This window comes from Diabrotica undecimpunctata, chromosome 4 (assembly GCF_040954645.1).
Source record: "Diabrotica undecimpunctata isolate CICGRU chromosome 4, icDiaUnde3, whole genome shotgun sequence".
Classification (NCBI taxonomy): Eukaryota; Metazoa; Arthropoda; class Insecta; order Coleoptera; family Chrysomelidae; genus Diabrotica; species Diabrotica undecimpunctata.
In genome coordinates, this window is record NC_092806.1 from 120,434,108 (window position 1) to 120,461,632 (window position 27,525).

Below are 27,525 nucleotides of genomic sequence, written 5' to 3' on the forward strand. Positions count from 1 at the left end.
TTTGTGTAATATCCTTTTTATTTTTGCCAAACGTTTTCCACGACCACAGACAAAAGGAATAACGAAAACTGAAAAAGTGTGGGGAACTGAAGACTAGGGGAAAGATTATACGTGCAAGTCAAAACAACAATCTCAGCTAGACTATAAACACCTAATATACCACCCGTATATTAGGTGTTATGCCTAAGAAAGAGGCTCATAGATCTTTGCAATATTTTTGAGAATATAAAAGCAGTACAAATAAAGTATTTAAATTTAATAAAAATGGGCATAATACATAACTAAAGAAAAACGACTAGAAACTGAAAAATTAAAAAAAAAAGTTTTTTTCATGAATTTTCAGTAAATCTACACACAAATCTGTATTTAATTCATGGTCAGTAATATATACATAGCACTGTTTAGTTTTCGTAATAAGTTTCATGTTTATTTTGAAAGCGCTTAAACTAAGTAATATATGCATGTCATAAAATTAATGGATTGCTAAATAAAAAGACAAGTTATGTGTTAGTTTGTATTCTATGACACTAACTTTGGTTAGGGAGCTTTTAAAAAGAGAAGCTAAGAAGTTATCTATGTATGCACATTATCTATTCGGTTTATGAATATTATAGGCCTCTGTCTTTGGTTCCTATTTATCCAATGTGCTCCGTTGTAATTTGCGCACATTTAAACTACAGATTGCCTAATATCATCGTTCCATTTACGATCAACCTCTTTATAATATATGGTCTTTAACGTTTAATATATTTGTTCCATCTTCCATTTCATTATATCGAGTCCATCACCACTTTAGTTTTAGAGCGCTTTCGCAGTTTTTCATGAGTTTCTCTTTCTGCCTTGTCATAATATACCACATCTCAATTTTGATATTATTCACCACACTCATGCAGCGCCATTTATCTACAACTGTGGAGACCGTCCTATGTGTACGTGATGCGCACCCTGCAACTCGAAAACCGATAGGTACATGGATTCTAACTATTGTAGTTTATCTCGTTGTTAAAATTTAAAATGAATCGTGTGTTGCAGTTAAAGTTCGTCCAGAATGTGGTTCGACAGGACCTCCCAATTTGAAAAATGCTGCCATGACACTTTTGAAGATTTTTTGCGCTTAGCAAGTGCCACCTTGAAGAAAGTCGACGGAGTTATTCACGCCACGCAAAACTAAATGATCTCGTTCCATGTTAAAATACACACTGTATATTTAATGTACCTACTAAAATATAACTGTATAACACAATTAAAATAGACTAGCAGATTATTTACTAAAAGAAATAAAAAAAAATTTAATTTTTTATAAAATTTTATCATTGTTGTGTTTTTTTGTTAAAACCGTAGATTTTGCACTTTAAAATATTACGATTTAAGCCAACTTGCTTTATAAAATGTTGATATTAAGAAAGATACAGGATGTTGAAGTGGAAATTTAAAATTTTATTTTTCGCTATAACTTTTACGTTTGTAAATATTTTTGGACAAAAATTTACAATTGGTTGCTTTTGAGTAGGATAAATTATAATTTTATATATACTTTAATGTAACTTGTAGAGGGCGCCATATGCCACATGTACGGCATAAATTTGCGCTTAACTTTTTTGTTCTTTAAATTAGCTCTATTTGTGTTAAAAAATATTAAAGATACATTATTTTTACAAAGAAAAGGTATACTTGTTAGTAACCTCAGAATTCAATGAACGAGATACATCCCAGTTTAATACGTGATTTAACCTCTGATACAAATAAGATGTAGTTCCATAATATGCCATAAGATTTGGATATGTATCTAAAAGAATACATTCATTATACATTATAGCCACCACGTAGCCCAGAATTTAATCCGATTTATTTTGGTGTATGGGACGCAGATAATCCAGGTTATCTCATCCGGATTATCTCCGACATGATCTCAACCTCTTACGTAATATTTTTGTTGAAAATTCATATCCTCTAAGACTGATTAATAAATTAATTTTTAATGTTCCCTTTGTTAATAGAAACAACAGACTTACTATGTCACAATCAGTGCCCTCAGCACAAAATAATTCTGCTCCAACAAGTGTGTATTTTTATGCCCTTCCATATATTCCAAAACTAACCGTTGAACTCACTAAGATTTTTAAAGACTAAGAATATCAAAATAGCTAACAAGAACATCAAAACCATACGTCAGCTGTATAGCAAAATAAAACAACCCCTAACCACTCTAGAGACTACAGATGTTGTTTATTGCATTCAATGTACTGAATGTCCATCCACGCACATTGGTGAAACTGGAAGGAATCTGTCTAGCCGTATTATTTCTCATAAGAGTGATTGTAGATTAAACAAACCTACTTGTGCTTTGGCAGAGCATACTATCGATCTAGACCATAAGATAGATTTCAACAATGTAAAAATATTAGCCAGAGAGAAAAATAAATTTAAGAGAACTTTCTTAGATATGGTACATATCAGCAAGAGTGATAATAACAATCTTAATAAGAGATCTGAGATCCAGAATCTTAGCAAAATTTACAATTTTATATTGACTTTTGACTGAGCTATTTTGCATCTCAGAGTTTTTTTTGTTTCTTTTCTTTTTTTAAAATTTCAGTATTATTTGAATACTTGTGATCAAACTTCAGTTACTAATTTAGTTTTGTTTTGTTTGAGTTATTATTTTTTCTAAACCTATTTACTAAAATACTATTTTCTTTCGATTGCTTATTTTATAAATAACATTTTTAATTTCCCGCTTATTTTTAAGTTGGTAATACAGTTGGTAGTACTCAAAATTCATAAACAGTATTTTGTGAGACGTTATTTTCAAAGTTGTTTTTTGTATTTTCTCCTAACTATTTAAACAATAATTGTCCACCCACTTTCTCTTTCTGCTCGTGAAATGTGACTGAAATCAAGCCTGCAGCGACGACTGTTTTAACATGTCGTCCTTCTTTTAACGTATTTATTAATTTTTAAAGTGTTTTTTTAACAATAACTTTTTTAAGTTTAGTTGCAACTTCAGTATTATCATGTTATTTAACGTTGTTGTTTATGCCACGAATCTTACATTCGGGTAAGTTTTTTATAGTTTTTTATGGCCTTTTTTTGGCACCATTCAAATTGTTACAACCTAGTAATTTTCTTTGTAGACCTTGATAAAGGTGGCAAAAAACCACCGAAAGCTTGGATTCAGAATAAATAGTACGCCTTAGCAAAGCTCTGTTTTTATTGACTACCACACCCAAAAAGAAAAAAGTATTTACATATATATATATATATATATATATATATATATATATATATATAAATAATGTTTATTTTTTATAATTTATTTAATTATATATTTTTAATATTTATCCCTATTTTTTATTTCATTTATGTTTTTATTTCAGGTACGTATCGTCATGGGGGTATTTTCTACTTTCTTCTTAACATGTGATTTATCACAACAGGGCAGTACTTACAGGTAAAATTAGATTCTTACTTTTTTATTCTATTTTCTTATCTCAGCTATTCTAAACAGTCCACATTTGGACTTAAACTAAGTTTTACTTGTTTTTTTTTTATATATAAACTGTTAAATATTTGTTTTTAAGTGTTTACGTTATGCAAGCAATATATTTCCATTCTACCGTTCTAAGGATTGAAATATCGTTACTATTGACTTTTCCAGTGTTTGATTTATATATATTTTTTATTTTCTACTTTTGAAAATCTGAATATTGAACAAAAATCATCATTTGGAAAAATTTACCGATTTTTCTATATTAAGTCTAAACAATAAAAATAAATAAAAACTTCGATAACGTCCAACGTAATGAATTACACAAGATCCAACAAATATATATTAACTCATTAAAGATATGAGATCCACAAATCAAATGCAAATCCTAACAACGACACCTTCAAATATGATCACTTTAATCGATTATCAACATTTTTCTCCACTAAATCACGTCTACACGAACCTTTCTCTCGCCAAATCAAAAATGGATCTTTCATCACTTAACGCCACCTTACCTCCTTGCTTTCCCGTTAGTTCTGAACCTGCTGCACCATTATAATGCGGAGTGCCTAAAATAATAACTATCTTCAAAATATAATACATCAAAATCTGCAAAACTTAATATTGTTTGGAAGCTATTTTCTTGTGGCATTTTAAAGTAATTACTATTTAAATGGGAATAAGCCACAATTAAAGGTTAAAGTAAGTTTATTGGCGTTTCAATTTCCACTTCGAAAATCTAAAGAGTAAACTAAATGTAAGACCAAATACTTACCATATCGGGATAGTATTATGAGGTTTTTTCCTGGTTTTTCCCTCATGATTTACTATGAAGTCACTAACAGGAGAATTTTACTGTCATCATGGCATGTGTTTGTCTTTTTAAAGACGAATTACATGCTATGATCTTGTCTGACGGATATTCTCAATTAAAGTTGATTTCATGTAATCGAAGGAACTATTTTATAAGTAAAGTCGTCCCAGGAACGCAACTCAACAATATTGGCAATATCATTTTAAAGTCGTCTACTTTAAAATGTATAATGTAAGTCTGAATTGTCAATATAAATGAGTCAGATAAAATTAAATTATTAGAAGAATTTTTTCACCAAGTAACAAAAAAAAAACAAAATTTGTTTAATTTACTAATGTTTGTATTTTGAGAACGATTTCCGAAGTGGAAATTGAAACGTCAATAAACGTTCTTTAACCTTTAATTGTGGCTTATTCCCATTTAAATAGTAATCACTTCAAAACCTATTATTAAACTGTACAAATTTCTCTCAAATATATTCAGATGCTTCAAAATCAACAGATGGCGTGGGAGCAGCAGTTATATCTTCCAATATGTGCCAAAATTATAAGTTGCCAATACGCTACAGTATTCTTAATGCAGAGTTTTATGCCATATACAGGCACTCACGTATATTATATCTTTATATCTCTACCACAACAGAAATACATCATTTTGACTGATTCATTTAACTCATTACAATCCATATGAAAAATATACCTAGAGGATCACATTTTAGGAAAAATCAAACAAAATCTGATAGATATACAAAATTTTAATAAGGAGATAATCTTTATTTGGATCCCATCACTTATTGGAATTCGAGGTAATGAAGAAGAAGATAAGTGTGCACGTGAAACCGTCACCTCAGCTGACTCTATGATCGTGAAATTTGTAATAATTAATGATGTTCCAAGAGTTACCAAATCACGGATCGTAAGTGAGTGACAAGATCGGTGACAATTTTCAGTATCCAATTTTCGGAATATTAAATCTAACATTAAACCTTGGAGATGTTTCCCCACCAAAAGAAGACACCAAGTGACAATAATCCGCCTTAGATTAGGTCATACCAGTGCTACACATAAGTTTTTAATTACAAAAGAATCCGAACCGAAATATGAGCAGTGTATCGTCAAACTCTGGATGAAACATATTATTACAGACTGTCAAGTTTTCTCCGTAATTAATTGACACAATTGCGACATCTTTAATGTGCATCCAAACTTAAGACGGTAGATGCTGAAGAGTTTCAGAGTGTGGTTCCTATGCGTCTAAATAGATCCCAAAAATACAATGCAGTTGAGATTGGAACTCAAAAGACGTATTGACTCATGAAAAATAGTTGGGTTTTCTCAAATAGTACGAAATCTTCATTATCGTCAAAGAAAAGGAAGTCCTAAACGATATCGCCGTAAAAATTTGAAATAATATTAATGATAATCCTCTCTATAAATCATATTGCTCATATTCCTATTCAAAATCGATAAGTTTGTGTATTCATCAAAAATAATTCTAACGCGGGGTAGAACAGAAATGGATACATTTATTACATAGGTCGGAGATACTTTGGCACTAATGGATTGGTCCAAACTTCCACAGGCATTTTATGAGAATGCGTTTCACAATAAAACTACACTCGTCAATGAAAAGTACAGATTTTCACCCTTTCTGTCCTTTCCGATGTTCCTGTTTAACCCACGATTTTGATGTTTGTGCTCAGTATTAACGAGAACGATTAACTAATTGAAAAATTAGACTAGCGATAAAATACCACTATCAAAGATATCCACTTGCAGTTCCTGTCTCAATTATATCAATAGCTATATTGACCTCGACTGAACACATAACACATGATAATGCTTACCTTTCAAATTATTTATAAATTTGAAATATATATATTGTTATGTTTTTATTATTCTAATTTATTGTTTTTATTTATTACTGAAGGTTCTATTTATAACACTCACAAATTTATTAAAGTCTTTAATACTAATTTATCTTACACTTAATAATTCATTATAATACGTGCGTTACATTTTAAGCGCGGCGCGATCTTCAAAAACTAACTGTTTCCCTAAATAAAATGTCCCATTTATATATATAAAATGCCGTTATCTAGAAGGATCTGTTGATGAATCGATGACCCATTAGACGACAAGGTGACTCATGGACTGGTCTTTCGGCGAAGGGACGAGAAATTCCTGCCGGCAGGTAAACAGGTCTGAGCGCCGAAATAACTAGAATAAAAAAGAATTAGTCATAATATATTTACAGTTTTATACGCCATAATATTTATTATCGTAACAATATTCTCAATTATACTGAGCATGTAGCGACTGCAGACAGTAGCTACATGTTCAGTATAATTGAGAATATAAAATGGTGGACGCAAAAGTCTTGGTTGTGATGTAAGACACAGGTCAATGTCTTTGGGAAAATATTAACCGATGCTTAGATAAAGAAAGATACAGAAATGGATGCTTATCAAGTTAAAGGAGATGTCAAACATTGAGTTTTGTTTATTTTTTTTGCTTTACTTTGTTTTTGATATTTAACCTTGCATTATCCCTTAAAATATCAATGAACCAATAGATACATCTTTAAATTCGAGAGCAAAATAAAAAAAATTGTCTTTGAGGCTATAGAAATTTAAGGAAGTACAATTTTTTGATAGATACATACATTTTTTTTGCTAAAATCGCAACAACACATTTTTCAATCCAAAAATCATCTATTTCTCTAACATCAATCTTCATTAACAAAGGAACTCTGAAGAAAATTAGGATGAAATAATTCCGTATATGATTCTGTAATAAAATGTGTTTTTATTTGTTAAGGATTTTAGATGTGTAAAGTAAAATAAAACAGTGAATTAATGCGTTTTACGTACCGGACCAGGGTTAACTATGATTTTTTAATTCTCCGTATGTTCGAATAGTACAATTTTCTTCAAATATTCTGGATATATTGAACAAAATTTAAACTTCGTTTTTACAAAAACAAATAATAGAGCCAGCAAAAATAAATGTTTCAACGTTAAAATGGATCCGCGTTTATAAAAGAAAAATAACAAAAAGTCGTAAAACATTCGCTATTTAATGAAAAGCTGTTTATATTGATCCGACATGAGATGAGTAATACACTTACATAATTTTTAAAATTTATACGAAAACTTATGAATAATCCTTGAACTTCACGATGAAAATGTGCCGCATCTAAATTTAACCCACTTGCAAGGTCTTCAGAAATAATCAACAAAAGTAAAAATTTTCCAGTTTTCGTCAGAGTAATTTATCATGTTTATTGGAGCATATTTACAGACCAAACTATTGCTTTTACCGTTTTGAGTTAACCCATTAATGCCCAAATTATTATTTTTTTCAAATTGCAAAATTTTACTTATACATAATTATTAGTAATATTGTTCTTAATATGGAAATATTCATGAAATTGTTTTATATCTTTGCATTTTTGAATTTTGATTCGTCCTATAACTAGATCACTGGGCATTGTTATTACAACTGCATTATAATTGCAAGTATATGTATAAATGAGTTAAAAACAGTTATGGGAATTAACATTTTTATTTGTGTCTAATAAAAATAGGTTCAGTACGGCCTTAGAATGAAATTCCTGCCTAAACATTACAGAGCCACCTCTAAAAACAACAGGACAAGCAGCATTTTGTTCCCCATGTCTTCTGTACGTTTTGATGCGACCATCTGAGACATAAAATCATCCTGGCCTCATCACTAAACAAAAAAAATTTCCAATTATCTATCGACTAATGCTCGTGGTCTCTAGCAAACTCAAGTCGGCGTTGTCGATGTGCTGCTGTTAATTAAGGTCCTGTTACTGGGCAGCGAGACCTTAGACCGCATTCCCTCAACCTTCTTCTCACTGTAACAGTGCTAAATGCCCACCCGTGAGCATTTGCCGTTTTCAGTTTGGATTGCTCTAGCCGTAAAGAACCGATTTTGCAAAGAAGTTAGTTGTAAAGAACGGTCTTCTCTGGCCGTCGTGATTCTTCTCGCGCCTGATCCTGGTCGTCGTTTGTGAGATCCAGTCTCTACGAATCGTTGGTATGTTTTTTGGACTATACAACGACTGACTCCACCACTTGTCTTTGACTCATTCCATTATCAACCCAAGTAGCAATTTGAACAGATCTAGCAAATCTCTCAGCCATAGTTTTAAATTTAAATGTTGCACAAGTTCACCCTTTGGACCACTGTACACTAATGAAAGATTTTTGAAAAACAGAACAGCCATATTCCAAGAAAAACAACTTACAAACAACACGTGCATTCTCGGAAGTCGTAAAACTGATATCAATTTTGCGAACTTATTACCCTTAATTGACCTATCGGCACCCAGTGGCGGTGCCTAAAAGTGTTTTTGCGTTGTGGGAGTTTATTCACAATAGAATAAATTGCATAAACTTAAAATTATTAAAAAATTCCCATCAAATTCTAGGTGGCCTTTTTTTAATAACGCTCAGTGTATTTATTTATAGTGCATCCATGGTATTTGAAATTTTCAATTCTTCACAAAGGTTTAGTATCTACTAATATTTGATCCTGTTTATGTTGTTGTCTGATAATGATCATAAACTTTGTTATACCATATTGACTCTTAGGTCGCAATACATTTTCTATTCTGTCGACATCATTTAAGCTCTTCTCTTTTAATTAATCTGCGAATATAACAATGTAATCGTGGAATATATTGTATACATAAACATTGAATGGTAGAGGGGATATAATACAGCCTTGGTGCACACCTTGTGTTATTTATATTTGTTGAGTTTACGGTGATTTATTGATAATCGGCTTTGCGGATTAATTCCAATATAGATTTTGAATAACCTGGAGCTCCTTTGTATTAAGTCCAATTTTCATGAGTGTATTCATCACTGTTTGATGTTTTATGCTAGTAAAAATGCATATATTCTTATGCCCCCAACACGATTTGTTGTTGATTTTCCTTTATATAATTACGAGCAATTTAACTATAACCAAAGCACGTTGTAGAAGTTGACAATTTTGAAATTTTTGAAAACCATTTCATTTCGCCGTTATATAAACCAAATTTTCACGGCAAATCGCTTATTTGAAATTTATGATTTGAGACAGGTGTAGCACTTCCCCCTGATACATACATTGCTTTCAAGTACAGCAATTTATTCTCCTAAATTTTTTAAATAACATTCAGTAAATTATTACCGCTTCGAGGTTATTTCTGTCATAAAATTAAATGTGACAGTTGATTCAGCGTCGCAATTATATTTTCTCCAACGGTATTCTAAACTTTAGCTTATTAAAGATATTTAAAAAGCTAAACTTAAGCTTTTATAAGAAGAGTTAATAACTAGAAAGCCAATAAACAAACTTTTTAGATTTAATGTTAACTTTTTAAACTTGTATGTTTAATCAAGGCTGTATTGTTTCGAATATATTAGTCGAGAGAAATAAGGTAAAAAAGTGGTACAGTGGAAGGTACTGGAATTTTGCTGAAGGTACTGCATTATAATGAGATGCGGATCGACGAAGAGGCGAAGAATAAAGTAAAAGTGTGAAAGATGAAAGTAAGTAAAATAAAGAGGACCTATTAAGAAATAAATGCATTTTAACTTACCAAATTAAATCGGGAAATTAAACCAACAGATGCGGTGACACAAATCACAAATTGCAGCTTCTTCCGCAACTGGCGAAAACGGATCTTCACAACTCTTCTATCGAAAAATGAAAAGGATAGCCAGAGTTGACCTATGTATGGGAAGGTTTTTAAATAACAAAATGCCGTTTGGTTGGTGGGTGGTCGGAAATGAACTGCATCTAACAAGACCTTTTTCAGTCAGACTTCTAAAGAATATTTACTATATTTGCAAACAAAAAGTATCCGGACTGGACGGATGATATAAAGGGGGTTACAGCAAACTGAATTTACAAGATCGGTACTGGAAACAACTAAGGGAGACCTATGTTAAATAGTGAACGTTACACACTGTAAGATGATGATGAGTAATATGTCCTATTATATAGTTACTTCTTTGAAATGTATTAACAGGTTTATGGAGTCTGCTAGCTATGTTAGTTATTTTTTGGTTTCCATTTCCATTTTGAATTTCTATTCCATTGTTTATGATACTCTTCTCTTGAGAATTTAGTGTTGTAATAGATGTATTCTTTATTTTGTTTTGTTTGGTACAATCCCATTAAAGGAGACCAAAAGTTTAATTAAACTGGTCATGTTTTATAATTTTAACAATTCGTTGGGAGAATTTCATTTATCAGCCGTTTCTTTTTATATATTTATTTACTTTACTATAAGTGCTACCGTTTTCTATTTTCTTTCATTTTATTTATGTCAGTTTTTAGTTTCCTTTAGAATATCGATAAATATGCATTGTGGTTTTTGTTAAAGTTAACAGACATTTCAAACTCGCTTAATTAATAACTAAACCAACCAAAATCACTCTTTACAATTGAATGTTTGAAAAACACAGACGGGATTATTTTTAAAACTCACAATTATTTTTGTTTTTTGTCGGATCAGCATTTGATAACAGATATATTGAATATGGCAAAACGCCCAAATTTTTTAAAAACATTGTAAAGAAAACCCCACGTGTAAAAACGCCGAAACAACGTAGAGATTTTAAGAATCTAATAGTTGCAGTTTGTTGCTAGACATTTTTATTGCTAAAGAATCAATGTAAGAAATTATTATGCTGTATGTTCTTTAACTTTGTCAGATTATGGTTGTCGATACGGAAACTAGCATGACAAGTATGTATTTGCAAAAGATCTCTTTATTCACATCTAATAATTAATTACATTGCATATAGAAAAATCGGATTTTATTATTATAGAACAATAAGTAGTAGCTTCTTAACCTTCGGGTAGTGGCGCTATAGTTTCTTACAAGTTTAGTTGCCCCGGTGTCACAGACCAGGTGGGTCAAAAAAATAGAAATGGAGGATTTTTCTGTTTTATTTTGTAGGAATTTAGAATAGGTAAATATATTAAGACGTTTTAGTAAAAAAAAATAATTTAAACTTTATTAAACTAAGCAGAACAATGATTTGAATAGTTATTGAAAAAAATGGCATGTGTATTAATTTTTCCTTATAAAGTAAAAATAATCAAACGTAACACAATAAACATACTTAAAAAATGTTAAATCAACATAAATGCAACAAATAGCTACAAAAAACAAAACGGTATACTTTAAGTATTGTAGTTACCTACAGTTCTGACTGTCGCTGACCTGAACCCTCGGGATTGAGGGAAGGCTGGTCAATCGCTCTTTCCATAGCTGCTTGGGACCTGAGAGGATAGGGCTCTCGGTCAGTGGCCATAGATACTGTCTATGGACACTAGCTAGAGGGAATAATGCCTTAATAAAACGCAAATAAAGTTTATTAAAAGGAAGTACGTCTTCAAAATTCCAACGAAACAGAAGATTTCTCCATTAAAAAAGGAGTAAGGCAAGGTTGTATACTGTCTCCAATGCTGTTCAATTTATACGTAGAAAAAGCCTTCGCAGAAGCAGTGGAAGACTCTAATAAGGGTATTAAAGTTAACGGCATATTTATTAATAACATCAGGTATGCCGATTATACAGCCATAGTGGCAGATAACATCGAAGATCTTCAGTGCCTTTTGAATGATCTAACTCTTGCAAGTGAAGCTCGGGGTTTGAAAATAAATATCAAGAAGACAAAATCAATGATTATAAGTAGAAATGATTACCCCAACGCAAAGATATATGTCTCTGGAGAAGAAATCGAACAAGTCAGGCAATTCAAATACTTGGGATGTTTGCTGAATGAGGGTTGGGACCCCGAGAATGAAAAGTCGCTGAGACCTAGAAAAAGTAAAAATATCACAAGTTATTTTATCCTGGAAAGTATCGAAAATATTACGTTATTTTATATACCTGAAAGGAAGAAAATAAAAATATGTCTAAGTTATTTTTGGATCTGAATTTCTTCAGAGTCCAAAAATACGAAGTAAATATTGAAAATATATTACAAGTCGCTAAGACCTAAAGAAAGTAAAAAGTATCGAGAAAAGAAATGTTAAAGTATTATAAGGATACAACTCTCGTTCAAACGGCTAAGTCCCGTCAAGAGACTTAGCGAACCTGAAAAAGTAATTTCTTACACTACTTCAAAGTCCCTGAAAGAAATAAAACATCAAATATAAAATAAAGGCAATAATTCGTCCAAGTCAGTAGCGACGAATTAAATGCTGAAATAAATCAGAAATTTTACTAAGTTAAAATTATCTGAAAAATAAAACAAAAATGGCGGCGGTTTAGTACAAACCGACAAAGTTTCGCTCTGAAACTTTGTCAAAACAATTCCTGTAAGAGAATAGGTAATAAGGTAAAAATAAAAGACGTTTGTTTGAGTCTCTAGGAACTTAATCAACCAGAGGGTCTCGACTTGCCAAGGAGGCTGGATCTACGGACATATCCTGACCAGATCTACCTTGTTGGCCATCGTGCACCTGTATTTATTCATAAAAATCTAGGTCAAGTTCCAACCGTCATTAACGGTCTTTTTGACGGTTTTTTGATTGGAACTGCACGATAGCCAATGCTTAATTTCGGAAATTACCATTGGCTGCAATTTCGTTGCGTTTTGACCAATGATAATTCCGAAGTCGAGCAACAAATTTGGGAATTACGATTGGCTGCAATTACTGTTGCCGTTTGACCAATCGCGAATTCCGAAATTTGCCATTCGCGACATGACATACAACTGTGATATGCTCTAAACACACGTATTTCGTTTGTAGCAAGAAAAACGAGTTTTTCTATTCTTTATTCAGCCGCAGTAGATGCACCATCCAGCAGGTAATGGCATTTCTTGATTTTCCGGTGCATCACTTCGAGTTACTTCCATAAGTCTCAGCTTCAGCGTCCTCGGAAGATTGTTAAGAGCTGCTCTCCTTTTCAAATGTGGATAAACCAATGCGCTTGCTAAATCTCCTAACAAATGTCGTCGCCGTATATTTGGGTCTCCGTTGTTTGCTTTATACATCACCTGATTATTGATTCCTGTAACATTTAATAATGTGTAGAATATCACCATGGGCCATCTTCTGCTATTCCGGGAGCAGTTGTAACTAGTGCACAATTTATTTACAACGTGGACACCCCCTTTTGTATTATTATAAGTAGTGACTATTACTGGTTTAGATTTATCATTACTGTTTATGTCAATATCATCTTGATGGTGCATACTTGTTATTAAAATCACATTTTTGCGTTGCTTTAGGATATAATCATCCTTACGAAGGAAGATAGAGGAGAGACGGATATAAGAAACGATTGTGATATCCTCTGTAAAGCCAAACATGCTTGTATGGATTGAACATTTAGTGGGGTTTGAAAACTCGACTGGCAGTTCTGTTTTATTTTTTCTTAGCGTTCCAATAATAGGAATTTTGTAATCCCGAAGCAACTTTTCCACAAGTGGAACTGATGTAAACCAGTTATCCATTGTCAAGTTAACGCGTGAATCACAAATGTGTTTGCACAATCTTAAAACCACATCGCTAGGTTTGTTAGAAAATATATATGGGCCATCGGGTTGGGATCCCACGTAGGCTTCCATTTTTAAAGTGTAAAATACTTTTGAATCATAAACTGCAAATATCTTGAGTCCGTATTTATTAAGTTTTGAGGGAATGTACTGACGGAACGAACATTTCCTTCTAAAAGCAGTTAGCATCTCATCAATGGTAACAAATGCTGAGTGATTATAACCATTTTGACAATGTTTTACGAACTGGTCAAACACCACACGAATGTTCTGAAGCTATTTTCTTGTGGCATTTTAAAGTAATTACTATTTAAATGGGAATAAGCCACAATTAAAGGTTAAAGTACGTTTATTGACGTTTCAATTTCCACTTTCGATTTCGAGAACGATTTCCGAAGTGGAAACTGAAACGTCAATAAACGTACTTTAACCTTTAATTGTGGCTTATTCCCATTTAAATAGTAATTACGACACGAATGGGAGCTAGCTTGTCAATTTTTGATCCCTCTGCAAGTGTTTCCTTATCATCAAACCTATTGCAACGAAGAAGAAATGGGAACCTTTGTAGAGTCATCATAAGATAAAACATTTTTATACCATAACCATCTCTCCTCCAAAGATATTCTGCGCTGGCACGATTACAGTGACCTATCTCAGATAAATACAAGACTCCTATAAAAGCACGGATTTTCATTTCATCGGTGAGATTAACATTTCGCTCTCGCGAATAATTTTCTTGAATGGATGCTATGTATTTATTTGTATTTTCCACAATGATACCAATTATCGTGCCATCCAAGAAATAATTCCAAATACCGACAGATTTCTGTCTTGTTTTAGTGGTTCTTGGCTTTGGAGGATGCTTCTTCCAGCGAGTTGTACAGTTCTTGCCTAAAACAATAAAAATTTAGCATAACTTGCTAATACATATTCTAGTTTTGTATATATATTTAGGGATTCTACAGTATTCACTGCCTTCCCTCGCTCAACCGTTTCCATCTCTCTCTGTTGTTCCATTCTCCATCGTTTAGTCCTCTCTTACTCATGGCGTCGTCTACTTCGTTCCTCCAGGATTTTCGGGGTCGTCCTCTTTTCCTCCTTCCTATGGGGCTCCATTCGGTTATTCTTTTTATCCATCTGCTGTCGCTAGCTCTTCTTACATGTCCATACCACTTTAGTCTTTTTTGTTCTATATATGTTAGTATGTCTGTTTCTATTGATGTTCTTTGCTTTATTTCGTCATTACTTCTCCTATCCATTCTTGTTACTCTGCAGCATCTTCGCAGGCATTCCATCTCTGATGCTATTATCTTACTGCTGTTTTTCTTGTTTATGATCCAATTTTCGGCCCCATATGTCATAATACTTCGCACTAATGTTTTATAAATCTGCGTTTTTGTCTTCATGTTTAGGTGTCTATCCCACCATACTGAGTTAAGTTGTCGGATTGCTGTTCTTGTTTGTCCTAATCTTTGTGTAATTTCTTCCTCTGTTGTTGCCTTTTTCGTGATTATAAACCCCAGGTATTTGAATTTATCCTTTCCTTTGATTGTTACGTTGTCATCAATCTGTAGATCTATGTCTTCTTCACTTGTAGATAGGTACTCTGTTTTCGCGAGGTTAATATCTAGGCCAGCCTTGGTATATTCTTCTTGTAGTTTCTTCATCATGTAGCTGAGGTCGTCTTGGTCTTGTGCAATCACTACTTGATCGTCTGCAAAACTTAACGTATATAGGTATTCGTTCCGTACCGGTACTCCCATGCCTCCGCATTTTCTTTTCCATGTAGTTAAGGCTTTCTCTAAGTATATTTTGAATAGGGTTGGAGATGTGGAACAACCCTGCAGGAGCCCTTTTGTTGTGGTGAAGTCTCCTATGATTCTTGTTCCCATTTTAATGGACACTTTATTTTCTTTATACAGAGCTTTTGTAGCTTCTATGAGTTCCGTCTGTATTTCTAATTTGTACATTGCCTCCCATAGTTCTGACCTTGGTACAGAGTCATACGCCTTTCTCAGATCCACAAATGCCAAGTGTATATCTCTATTTTTTGCTTTTTTCTTTTCCAACAGTTGTTCCAGTGTGTTCTAGTTTTGTTACATACCTATATAGACTGACGAACCTCAACTGTTTCATCTGCTTCTGATATCTCCTGTTCTGATTCACTGTCGTGATTTATAACTTCCTCAATGTCCTGTTCCTCGTCCTCTGATTCATCTTTATAAAACAATAAAAATTTAGCATAACTTGCTAATACATATTCTAGTTTTTTTACATACCTATATAGACTGACGAACCTCAACTGTTTCATCTGCATCTGATATCTCCTGTTCTGATTCACTGTCGTGATTTAAAACTTCCTCAATGTCCTGTTCCTCGTCATCTGATTCATCTTCGCATACCACTGATTCAATATCACTATTATCTAGTCCTACTTCTTCTAAAAGTTTCTGCAAGTAAGCTTGCCCGTGCTCGTAATTCCCCGTTGCTAAAACCTAACAATCTTTTAATTAGAATTAGAGAAATGTACAAGTATCTAAGAGCTTACCTCGGAATATTTTTATAACGATATTAGTGGCGCCTGTCTGAGATACCCGAAAGCTCGTTTACTATACCACACTATTACACTGTAATGGTCACATGACGACTAACCGTCAGTCACAACGGTACATGAAGGTACTGATACTGAAACATTCGATTCCTTACAATAACATGTTTAATACAAACATCAAAAAAACAAAAAAACAGTCTACCCGGTCTCTCACACAGTGACGCCACTACACAAAGGTTAATAAAGTATAAATAAATTGTTCGACCTAAACGATAGCCACATTTTCTTGTTCGTTTATCCAAGATATAAAGACGTAAACAAAAAAAAAACGGGTGTGGCAGTCCAGTGGGACTGCCGGTGGAAGTTACACTTCTATACACGCATTCGCCGTTACAAATTTATTTGGGAGTCAATCTGCACAATCATTACATATGTAATGCTATAGGTAAGACATAGCAGAAAGAGAAACAGAATTAATAACAACTTACTAACAATTAATAAACAACATTTGACCTGTAATAGGAGTATAGTAAATGAAGGATTGAATCAATATTTTGATGAAAATGTATATTTTTATTTTCATATATGTATGAAAGGAGTTGAATGCGAACATTGTTTTACACATACTCTGCAGTAAAATTCATTGTTTATTTTGTTATTAATATAAAAATACAATACAATACACTGCAACATAATTCAATATAATAATACAATACAAATTAAAATGCAATATTCCTAAGTATTTAAAAATGACAATAATATACATAAAAAAATACACTACAATAAAGTGCAACATAATTCAATATAATACAATACAAATTAAAATGCAATATTCATAAGTATTTAAAAATGACAGTAATATACATAACTTTTCTACTTACGCATATGTTTAATTTACCTTGTAATAATTTTAATAAAAAAGTCCTCCCCGACTGGGAATCGAACCCCGGTCTCCCGCGTGACAGGCGGGGATACTGACTACTATACTACCGAGGACATGACACAAACGTATTTCAAAATTGACAGTTCTGGGTCATACAGTGATTTATTGAGATTATTATTTTGAAATACAAAAGACTAATATAATTATGAACATTTAATAAATAATACAAAACATATCACATAAATAATAATATTAATAAATATTTTATTATATATATATATATATATATATATATATATATATATATATATATATATATATATATATATATATATATAGATCTAGCGGTTAATGGGGGCTCCGTACTAAAACGGTATTATACTAACTCCAGGCGAATATACATCGTGTATATTATTATCTGGGTAGCGCTTTATGTGGACTCCGACCAACACGTCGGATTAAGTGGACTCCGTAATAGGTTAAAACACTTTTGGGATCCGTTTACATTTCTTTGCGTACACAACTAAACTCCTCCGATGTTGCCAATAATTTGATTAGTCGTAGATTTTTAAATTTTACAGCAGGTACGTTTTGGAACTTCAAATTTATTTAAATATCAATCAATTTAGTCATCGAGAAATTTCACAAATAGGTACTCGGTTAATGTAGTTAAATATTTTATGGTGGTTATTTATATTACTTGCTTTAATTATTTTCAAACTTAAAAAAGTATTTATTATAAGCTTGGAAATGGCTAGTTTTCGTTTTATTTATTATTATTTTTTGTTAAAATGAATATGCACTTAAACATTTAGTCTCTAAATGTACTAACATCGAGTAGAGTAGTCGTGTAACAGTTTAAGAAAGTAGAAGCCCTTCGGTAGGATTATAATAAACTACATAAAATTAAAAGAAACTCTGTAAACAGGAGATCTTTGTAATTTTTCAATTCCTGCAATACTTGTTTCATAAAGTAGTTAAATTTAAACTATAATAATTTATGGGAAGCGTTTAAAGAAGTAATCGCTAACCTTAATTGTAATACGGCACAATAAGAAGATGAAACTTACTGTATTTTTACTTATTATATTCACAGAAAGAATATCCAAAGTAAAATTTAACACGTTTTAATGGAGTTGTAGTGAAATTTGACTTCTTATTACGATACCGGATCCTGTAAAATTTTAAATACATTAAATCTCCCGTAAATTATTAAACTTATTCTTAGAATAAAATAATTAGTAATTAGGTACAATATACCGTTCACAATTATGTGATAATGTATAGGTGCCAAGATTGCACGGTCATGTGCCATAAGGTTTCATCTTTCATATAAACATCGATAGTTTTTAACTTTGGGTGTATTTGATTCCACCGTGTTGTAACCGATCCAACTTGAAAAGTGTTATTTTACATAAAATTAGCACGTTAGCCCTAATAATGACCTATAAATATACATTGCTAAAAATTGTATACATTTATCAATTTAAAACATTCTTTGTCGTCTTCTGATCTTCATCTCCATTCGTTCCTAATTAAGCACATGTTATCCACAGGATACCTCTCTCATTTTTAAATCATTACTCTTTTTGCCTTTTGCCATGGATTTCTTTATTTTGTTTATTCATATCGTTTTTACTCATAACAAATATTGGGTAGATTATTGTATCATTAAACTTTCTCCTTATATGTCCGTATCATATAAGTTGTCTAGTTATTTTAGCGTATATAATGTCGTATGTTAATTCCATTTTGTTTAACAATAAAATAAAACAGCAAAACTTCTACAAAATTATTTCTATCTTATCACTACAGCTGTTTCGGAGAGTGCCTTTCTCAAGTCTCAAGTTTCTCGAATCCATCAATCATCCATTGTATTTCTTATACTTTCATTTTAATCCTCTCCAATCAAAGATTTTGAAGCAGCTTTGCTCCATAGTCCATTTTTGTTGCTTTTTGTCACTGTTTCTCCTTTTTTTTATCATTATCAATACGTAGCGCTACAACACTGGGTAGGTCTTCGCTGACTACAACTTATCTCCAAGTTGATCGATTTTCCACGAATCTGCAATCAAATGAAATGTTCATTTTTTGAGATATGATTGGATGTTTTCTCTCCATTGTATACTGACATGCCCAAGTGGCATTCTTCTGTGCTAACTTCCTTCCACACCAGTTCTACAAGTTTGACATCTTGGCGTCTATGCCCGTGTCCGATATACCTTAAGGGATTTATTTTCCTGAACAATATCGTTATGCGAGCTTTCTTTATTCAGGATGTTTTCTTATTCTATACGGATTTGTAGCGATATGATAATGAGTTCTGAAGCTATTTTCTTGTGGCATTTTAAAGTAATTACTATTTAAATGGGAATAAGCCACAATTAAAGCTTAAAGTTAGTTTATTGACGTTTCAATTTCCACTTCGGAAATCGTTCTCAAAATACAAACGTTAGTGAGAATGATTTCCGAAGTGGAAATTGAAACGTCAATAAACTAACTTTAACCTCTAATTGTGGCTTATTCCCATTTAAATAGTAGTTATGATAATGGGGTTAAATAAAAATTTCTGATTATTTTCCTTTCAAATATTCTGAGTGCTTCCTTATTTGTTTTAGTCATTCTCCATGACTCACATCCATGTATTAAAATGAATTATGCTCTGTATTTCTTTAGTGGCATTATTACTAACCGTGATTAGTGATCTAAGATATTTAAAGTGTTCCATACTTTCGAAATTGTAGTTGTTGACTTTAATGTTTTTTCTAAATTTATTGAATTGGTTGATTGGTTTTTTGTTGATTCGCTTCTATTTGGTTTTTATTTCGTTGATTTTAAGTCAAACATTTTTTGTGCTCTCTTCACTTTATTGAAGTTTGTGGACGAAAGAGTTTCTCATTAGAGTTATGAGTTCTATATCATTAGCATATGCTAGGAGTGCTTTGTCCCTTGGGCCGTTAATGGATTACATCTTAAATAGGCGTTATTTCTATTTTAGTAAGCTGTTCATTAATTTTTTGATTATTGGAATCGAGAATCTGTATTTTATTCGACTGTTTTATAACACAGAGTTTCTTGGAGCATATTTTTATCTTTGGTTTCCAGTATCATTATTACAAGGATTTTGCTGGATATGGACATAGTGAACCCGGTGGTATGTACATGATGTTTTCATAACCAACGTTCAAAAATTTTTCTTACTGTAAATTTATGATTATTTTACTAGGAAATATAGTGTTGTTTAATAATAATAAAGTTCAAGCAACAATTCCTATATGCATTAACTCGGTAATGATAATTCTGCTCCCCGATACCAGGTAGCAGTACCGAAAACATTAAAACTGCTACACTCATGCTTCTCATTATCCAACAATTAGCCAGTTCAGAACTATACGCCTTATTATGGTACTGATATTGCTGCTGCTCCTCATAAGTGAATAGAATATGCAAGGAAGGTTTTGACAATTTAATAGGATTTTGTGTATTAGAATATTATTTCCCCGAGAAATTGAAGAATATCTATTTACTATCCGGATTTAATCCATAAATTAAATAATAGAATGCTCTAAAATAATGCTAGTAGCAGCAAAAAAAAAGCGGTCTAATAGTCATCATCATCATCATCAATCAGTCATGAGTTGTCCATTGTTGAACATAGGCCTCCTCTAGACTTTTCCATCTGCTTCTGTTCTGCACCTCTGGTATCCAATTGGTCACGATTTTTTTGAGGTCGTTGGTCCATCGCTTTGGGGGTCTTCCTCGGCTTCGCTTGTCAGCCCGTGGTCTCCACTCAAGCAATTTTTTGGTCCAACTGTTGTCTTTCATTCTTGCAACATGTCCTGCCCATCTCCATTTTTTTTTGTAATATGTTCGATAATGTCTTCCACTCCGGTTCGTCTACGAACTTCCTCGTTTCTTATTCTATTGCTTAAGTTTATTCCAAGCATTGATCTCTCCATCTTTCGTTGTGTCCTTCTCAATTTTTCGGCTGATGTTTTTGTGAGAGTTAAGGTTTCTGCTCCGTATGTGAGGACTGGTAGAACGCACTGGTTAAAAGCTTTTCTTTTTAAATGGATCGGTATATTTGTTTTAAATACGTCTCTCATTTTTCCGAATGCAGCCCAACCCAGACTTATTCTTTTGAGTAGCTCGCATGTTTGGTTATCTCGCGTTAACCTTATTTCGTGACCCAAATACACATATTTTTCTACAAGTTCTATGGGCGACTTTTTGATTTCTATTAGCTCATTGGGGACGAGATTGGTCATCATTTTTGTTTTTCCATAGTTTATTTTTAAACCGACTTTCTGGGTTACTTGCTGTAGTTGTTGTAGCATAACTCTGGCTTCTCCTAAGTTGTCTGTTATGAGAACAATATCATCGGCATATCTGAGATGATTGAATATCTTTCCATCGATTCTAATACCCTTTGATTCCCACTCTAGCCTTTTAAATGCGTACTCCATGACTGTTATAAATAGTTTTGGCGACAAGGTATCTCCCTGCCGCACCCCTCTGCCAATTTTTATCTTCTCAGTGCAATGGAGGTTAACGGTTGTTGTCGCATTTTCGTATATATTTCGAATAATATTTGCATACCTTTGATATATTCTGCATTCTGATAGTGCTTTTAAGATAGCAACTGTTTCGACTGTGTCAAATGCTTTGTGGAAGTCGACAAAGATAAGAGCAAGGGGTCTGTTATATTCGATAGACTTTTCAACTAGAGTTTTAAGGCATTGCAAATGGTCGTTTGTTCCGTGTCCCGCTCGAAATCCTGCCTGTTCTTCTGATTGATAGAAATCGAGTTTTGCTTCTAATCTGTTTGTCAGTATTAGGTAGTTAAGTAAAGAGCTTGTATAGGTAGTTAAGCAAACTAATTGGCCTATAGTTTTCGAGATCTGCTTTATCCCCTTTTTTGTGGAGGATGATTGTAACCGAATTTTTCCATTTACTTGGAATGTTTTCACTATGCAGACATAGATTAAAAAGTGTTTGGATTCGGAACATCAAAAGTGGACCTCCTAGTTTAATTGTCTCAATGACTACACTATCTTCCCCCGGACCTCTATTATTTTTCATATTTTTGAGGGCATGTTGAATTTCCTCTCGTGATATATCTGGTATATCCTCCGATCCTACATTATGTACCTTTTGTATTGGTTGTTCGATGAGCTCTGGAATAAGTTGACTTTTATATAATGTTTCCATATTTGTCTTTAAGTTGGAAGATTTCTTTTTTGTCATTTTCTATTTTTCTCCTCAACGCTTTCATGCTTTTGTTGTCTTCTATAGTTTTTATAATTTTCTCGTTGTTGTATTTTCTAATATCCCGTCTGATGGCTTTAGAGATTTCTTTATTTATGTTGTTTATATCTTGTGAGTCAACATTTCCTTGACTTCTCAGCATTCTACGATCTTCCATTTTTTGTTTCGTTTCTTTACTATTTTTTTGTTCTTTTCCATGTTTAGGGCCAAATTTTTCCTGATCTTTTGTTAATGTATCTACTATTTCTTCGTTTAGGTTATTTATGTCTTCTCTTGTTGTATTTCTGAGTAAGTTACCTGTGATATATTTTTCAAACTCAAGTTCATTCGTTGGGCGCATCCAAGGTTTGAATTTTTTACTTTTTATCATCTTTAGTCTTTCGTGCTTAATATTGACTTCTACAGTTGCTCGGACCATTCTATGATCGCTTGCAACCGAAAATTGATTTAAGACTGTAACATCTTTGACTATATGTTTTTTGTCAGTGATGATGAAGTCGATCTCATTTTTTGTATTTTGAGCCCCATAGGGGCTCTTCCAAGTCCATCTTCTATGAATCTTCTTATAGAAGAAGCTATTCATTAAATATAGATTGTTTTCTAATAGGAAATTTAAGAGTATTTCGCCCCTTTCGTTTCTACCTGGTGTGCCAAAATTTCCGAGGGCATTTTCAGCTGGGTCAGTGCTTATTCCTATTTTGTCATTAAAGTCGCCACATATTACCGTAAAATGTTCTTGGTCTTCTGAAACAGCTGTGTACAAGTCATCATAGAACTGTTCTATTTCTTCGTCAGCGTGACTTGATGTTGGTGCATAGACTTGAATGATCTTTATGGAGTAACGGGTGTTTAGTTGTAATTTTGCAAGTATAACTCTTGTGGAAACTGCTTTTACTTCTATGATATTCTCAGCTAGTTTTTTATTAATAAAGAGCCCAATGCCTCCATTCCCATAGTTTTCTCCGACATGATAGAAAATGTGACCGGATTTTAAAGTGGTTAGGCTTTCTTTAGTAGATGTTCTAGTAGATGTTCTTTAACATACAAAAGAGAGGATCGAGGGTAGGGCATAACGGAACAATAAAGCCATATAATTTTGAAAGATTGCAGCGTCTTAGATGCCGTAGGCATCTTTTGTAATGTTGTTACATAAAAAATAAAAGGGAATATTTAGGTAGCTAACTGATGTTTATGTATATATAACCCTCTTTTAAATCCAGAAGTCTAATTCGAGTCTCTAAAATCAGGATATATAAAATAGTGATCAAACCAGTGCTAATGTGTGGATACGTGACGAGAACGTATTAATTAGACCAGGATTGCTAGAAAAGCCATCAGAGGTATTTTCCGACTTACAGAGGTCCGAGTACTAACCAATACCGAACAGAGCTAATTCCAAGATCAAACACATATATAAAGATAGCAACGTCGTACAAGAAACTAAATCTCAGTGCTAAAGTTGCGCTGGCTTTATCCAAAGACTCTATAATAACTGCATTGCCAAGTTAAATTGGGAGGATGCCCCAAGAGAAAAAATGCCTTTAAGACTTCCACAAATGAAGGAGAAGGTAACATATGGTCAAATTTAGGAATAATGAGACTATCTACCGACCCATTATATTTATCAACACCTGCTATCCTACCTACAATCAATACTTATCTGTTGTGGAATATCAAATCAATTACATGTAATCAAACGAACTGGGCTTAAAAAAATTATCCAAGGAAAGGCACTTCAGAAATATTGACATAAATTTTAAAAACGTCATTTACCTGGCTGTATTTTCAATAGGAAAGGGAAGACAAAAAGAAGAAAAGGCAATAGAATCTTGTTCCGTTCTGACTATACGATGACGATGATCTTTATATAACATATAGGGAGAAAGAGAGAATAATGTTTATGTTTAATTTAGAATTCGCTGGTTTTCTCCCTTTTGAATTGGGTATGTATATGTATTACCATAGAAAATAAAAGCAAGAGAACTATAATTATAAAACGAAAAGATTACGAAATGAAAAGATTATATAAATCCCTTATATTTACACAGACTGTTTTACAAAAGGTGACCGAATGAGCATAAACGGACAGCTGTTTTACAAACTTAATATTATTAGACGCATTTAGGATCAATTTCACTCAAAATATGATATGCTAAAATATGATACGACACGAAAAAGGCAATGACTTTTACAGCTGATTGCCACATAAATATCAATGTAAACCAAGTATAATGATTTTTGCCACAGCAAATTTAAAATGTTCCATACTTTAGAAATTGTAGTTGTTGACTTTAATGTTTTTTCTAAATTTATTAAATTGGTCTCTTCTGTTGATTCGCTTGTATTTGGTTTTCATTTCGTTGATTTTAAGTGAAACATTTTTCGTGCACTTTGTTAAAGATGTTTGCGGACCGGAGAAAGTTTCTTATGAGATCCATATCATTAGCATATGCCAGGAGTGCTTTGTACCTTGGCCCGTTAATGGATTACATCTTAAATAGGCGTTATTTCTATTTTACTAAGCTGTTTATTGATTTTTTGACTATTTGAATCAAGAATCTGTAGTTTATTCGACTGTTGAATAAAACAGACTTTCTTGGTGCATATTGTTATCTCTGGATTTTTGTTTGCCGTCTCCTTATTACAACGATTTTGCTGGATATCGACATAGGGAACCTGGTGGTATGTACATGATGTTTCCATAACCAACGTTCGAAAATTTGTCTTACTGTAAAGTCATGATGATTTTACTAGAAAATATAGTGTTGTTTAATAATAATAAAGTTCAAGCAACAATTACTATATGCATTAACTTGGTACTGATATCTCTGCACTCCGCTAACAGATGGCAGTCCCGAAAACATTAAAACTCATGCTTCCCATTATCCAACGATTAGCCAGTCCAGTACTATACGCCTTATTATGGTACTGATATTGCTGCTGCCCCTCATAAGTGAATAGAATATGCAAGGAAGGTTTTGGCAATTTAATAGGATTTTGTGTGTTAGAATATTATTTTTCCGAGAAAGTGAAGAATATCAATTTTCTATCCGGATTTAATCCATAAATTATTAGAATACTATAAAATAATGATATTAACATAAAAAAAACGGTCTAATAGTCAGTAATAAAGCATATAAATGTTCTTTAACATACAAAAGAGATGACGTAGAGTAGGGCATAACGTAACAATAGACCCATATAATTTTAAAGGATTGCAACATTTTAGATATCGTAGATAACGTTGTAACATAAGAAATAAAAGGGAATATTCAGGAAGCTAACTGATGTATATATAACTCTTATAATAATTTTAAATTCAGAGGTCTAATACGACTTTCTTAAATCAGAATATATAAAACAGTGATTAAACCAGTGCTAATGAGTGGATATGTGGCCAGAACGCTAACAAAACAATGTACGTAAAACTCAGGTATTAATTAGATCAGGATTGCTAGAAAAGCCATCAGAAGTATTTTCCGACTTACAAAGGTCCGCGTACTAACCAATACCGAACGGAACTAATGCCAAGGCCAAACACATATATAAAGACAACAACGTCGTGTAAGAAGCTAAATCTCAATGCTAAAGTTGCGCTGGCTATATCCAAAGGCTCTATAATAACTACATTGCCAAGTTAAATTGGGAGGAAGCCCCAAGAGAACAAATGCCTTTAGGACTTCCACAAATGAAGGGGGAAGGTAACATGAGGTCAGATTTAGGAATAATGAGACTATCTACCGACCCATCATATTTATTAACACATGCCTGTTCAACTACCTGCTATCCTACCTATAGTCAATACTCATCTGTTGGGGACTATCAAATCAATTACATGTAATCAAACAAACCAGGCTTAAAAAAAGTTATCTCAGGAAAGGCACTTTTAAAACGTTATTTACGTGACTTATTAAAATTTAAATTTTTAATGAAAAGTAAAATATTAGCCATTTGTTATGGGGTTCAGAGAAGAACCTTCACGATGTTAATTTTTTTAGATATGATTGGATGTTTTCTCTTCATTGCATACTGAGACGCCCAAGTGGTATTCTTCTGTGCTAACTTCCTTCCATACCAGTTTTACAAGTTTGACATCTTGGCGTCTATGCATGTGTACGATCTACCTTAAGCAATTTATTTGCCTAAACAATATCGTTATATGAGCTTTTTTTATTAAGTATGTGTTCTTCTTCTATACGGATTTGTAGCGATATGATAATGAGGTTAAAACAATTTTCCTATTATTTTCCTTTCAAATATTCGTAGTTCTTCCTTATCCGTTTTAGTCATTGTCCATGATTAGCATCTATGTATTAAAATGGGTAAAAAGTTTAAATTATGATCTGTATTTCTTTAGTGGCATTATTATTAACCGTGATTATTTATCTAAGATATTTAAAGTGTTCCATATTTACGAAATCGTAGTTGTTAACTTTAATATTTTATCAATATCTATTAAATTGGTCTCTTCTGTTAATTCGCTTGTATTTCTTCTTAGCTTGACGAATTCTTCTTTTTTCATTCTGTGAACTACTAGTGGGTTCTTTTTACGGAATTTTTTCATCACGTTTAGGTAATCATCAACGGTATATAAACGTTGTTGAAATTTTAGGGCATTTTCAAAATCTCCAAAATCACTACCATTGGGTAAAAGCTATGACTAGGAAAGAAATAGCGTAATGTAATTTTTTCAATGGTAGGATGAGTTTCCAAAATCATTTTCAGAATCAAAACTATTTTAATGCTGCGGTTTTGGCCGCCACAAGAGTCTGACCACAAAATTACATGTTTTGCAGAAGTAACATTTTCTTCAATGTGTTTCTTAAGACAAATGCCTACGTCCTGGGCTCCCCGACCAGCTTCACCTTCTATCCAAATATAACAATGACTTTTTTATCCTTGGCGCTATGGATACCAAGGTTGTAAATACATAATTGACGCTTATAATATACAATATTTATTAGAATTCTCGAAAGGG

At 32.7% G+C, this 27,525-nt stretch overlaps 1 protein-coding gene across 5 annotated transcripts in view; it reads left to right on the top strand.

Moving 5' to 3' along the window:
* The window catches only part of LOC140439927 (uncharacterized), a 309,270-nt gene that overhangs the window by 151,101 nt on the left and 130,644 nt on the right, over positions 1 to 27,525 (top strand). The window contains exon 2 of one of the 5 annotated variants that reach the window (XM_072530110.1): positions 3,378 to 3,451. The exons of the other annotated variants lie outside the window; for them this stretch is intronic. The gene's annotated coding sequence lies outside the window, so the exon portion shown is untranslated. The remainder of the gene's footprint in view (positions 1 to 3,377; positions 3,452 to 27,525) is intronic. 5 annotated transcript variants of the gene reach the window in all.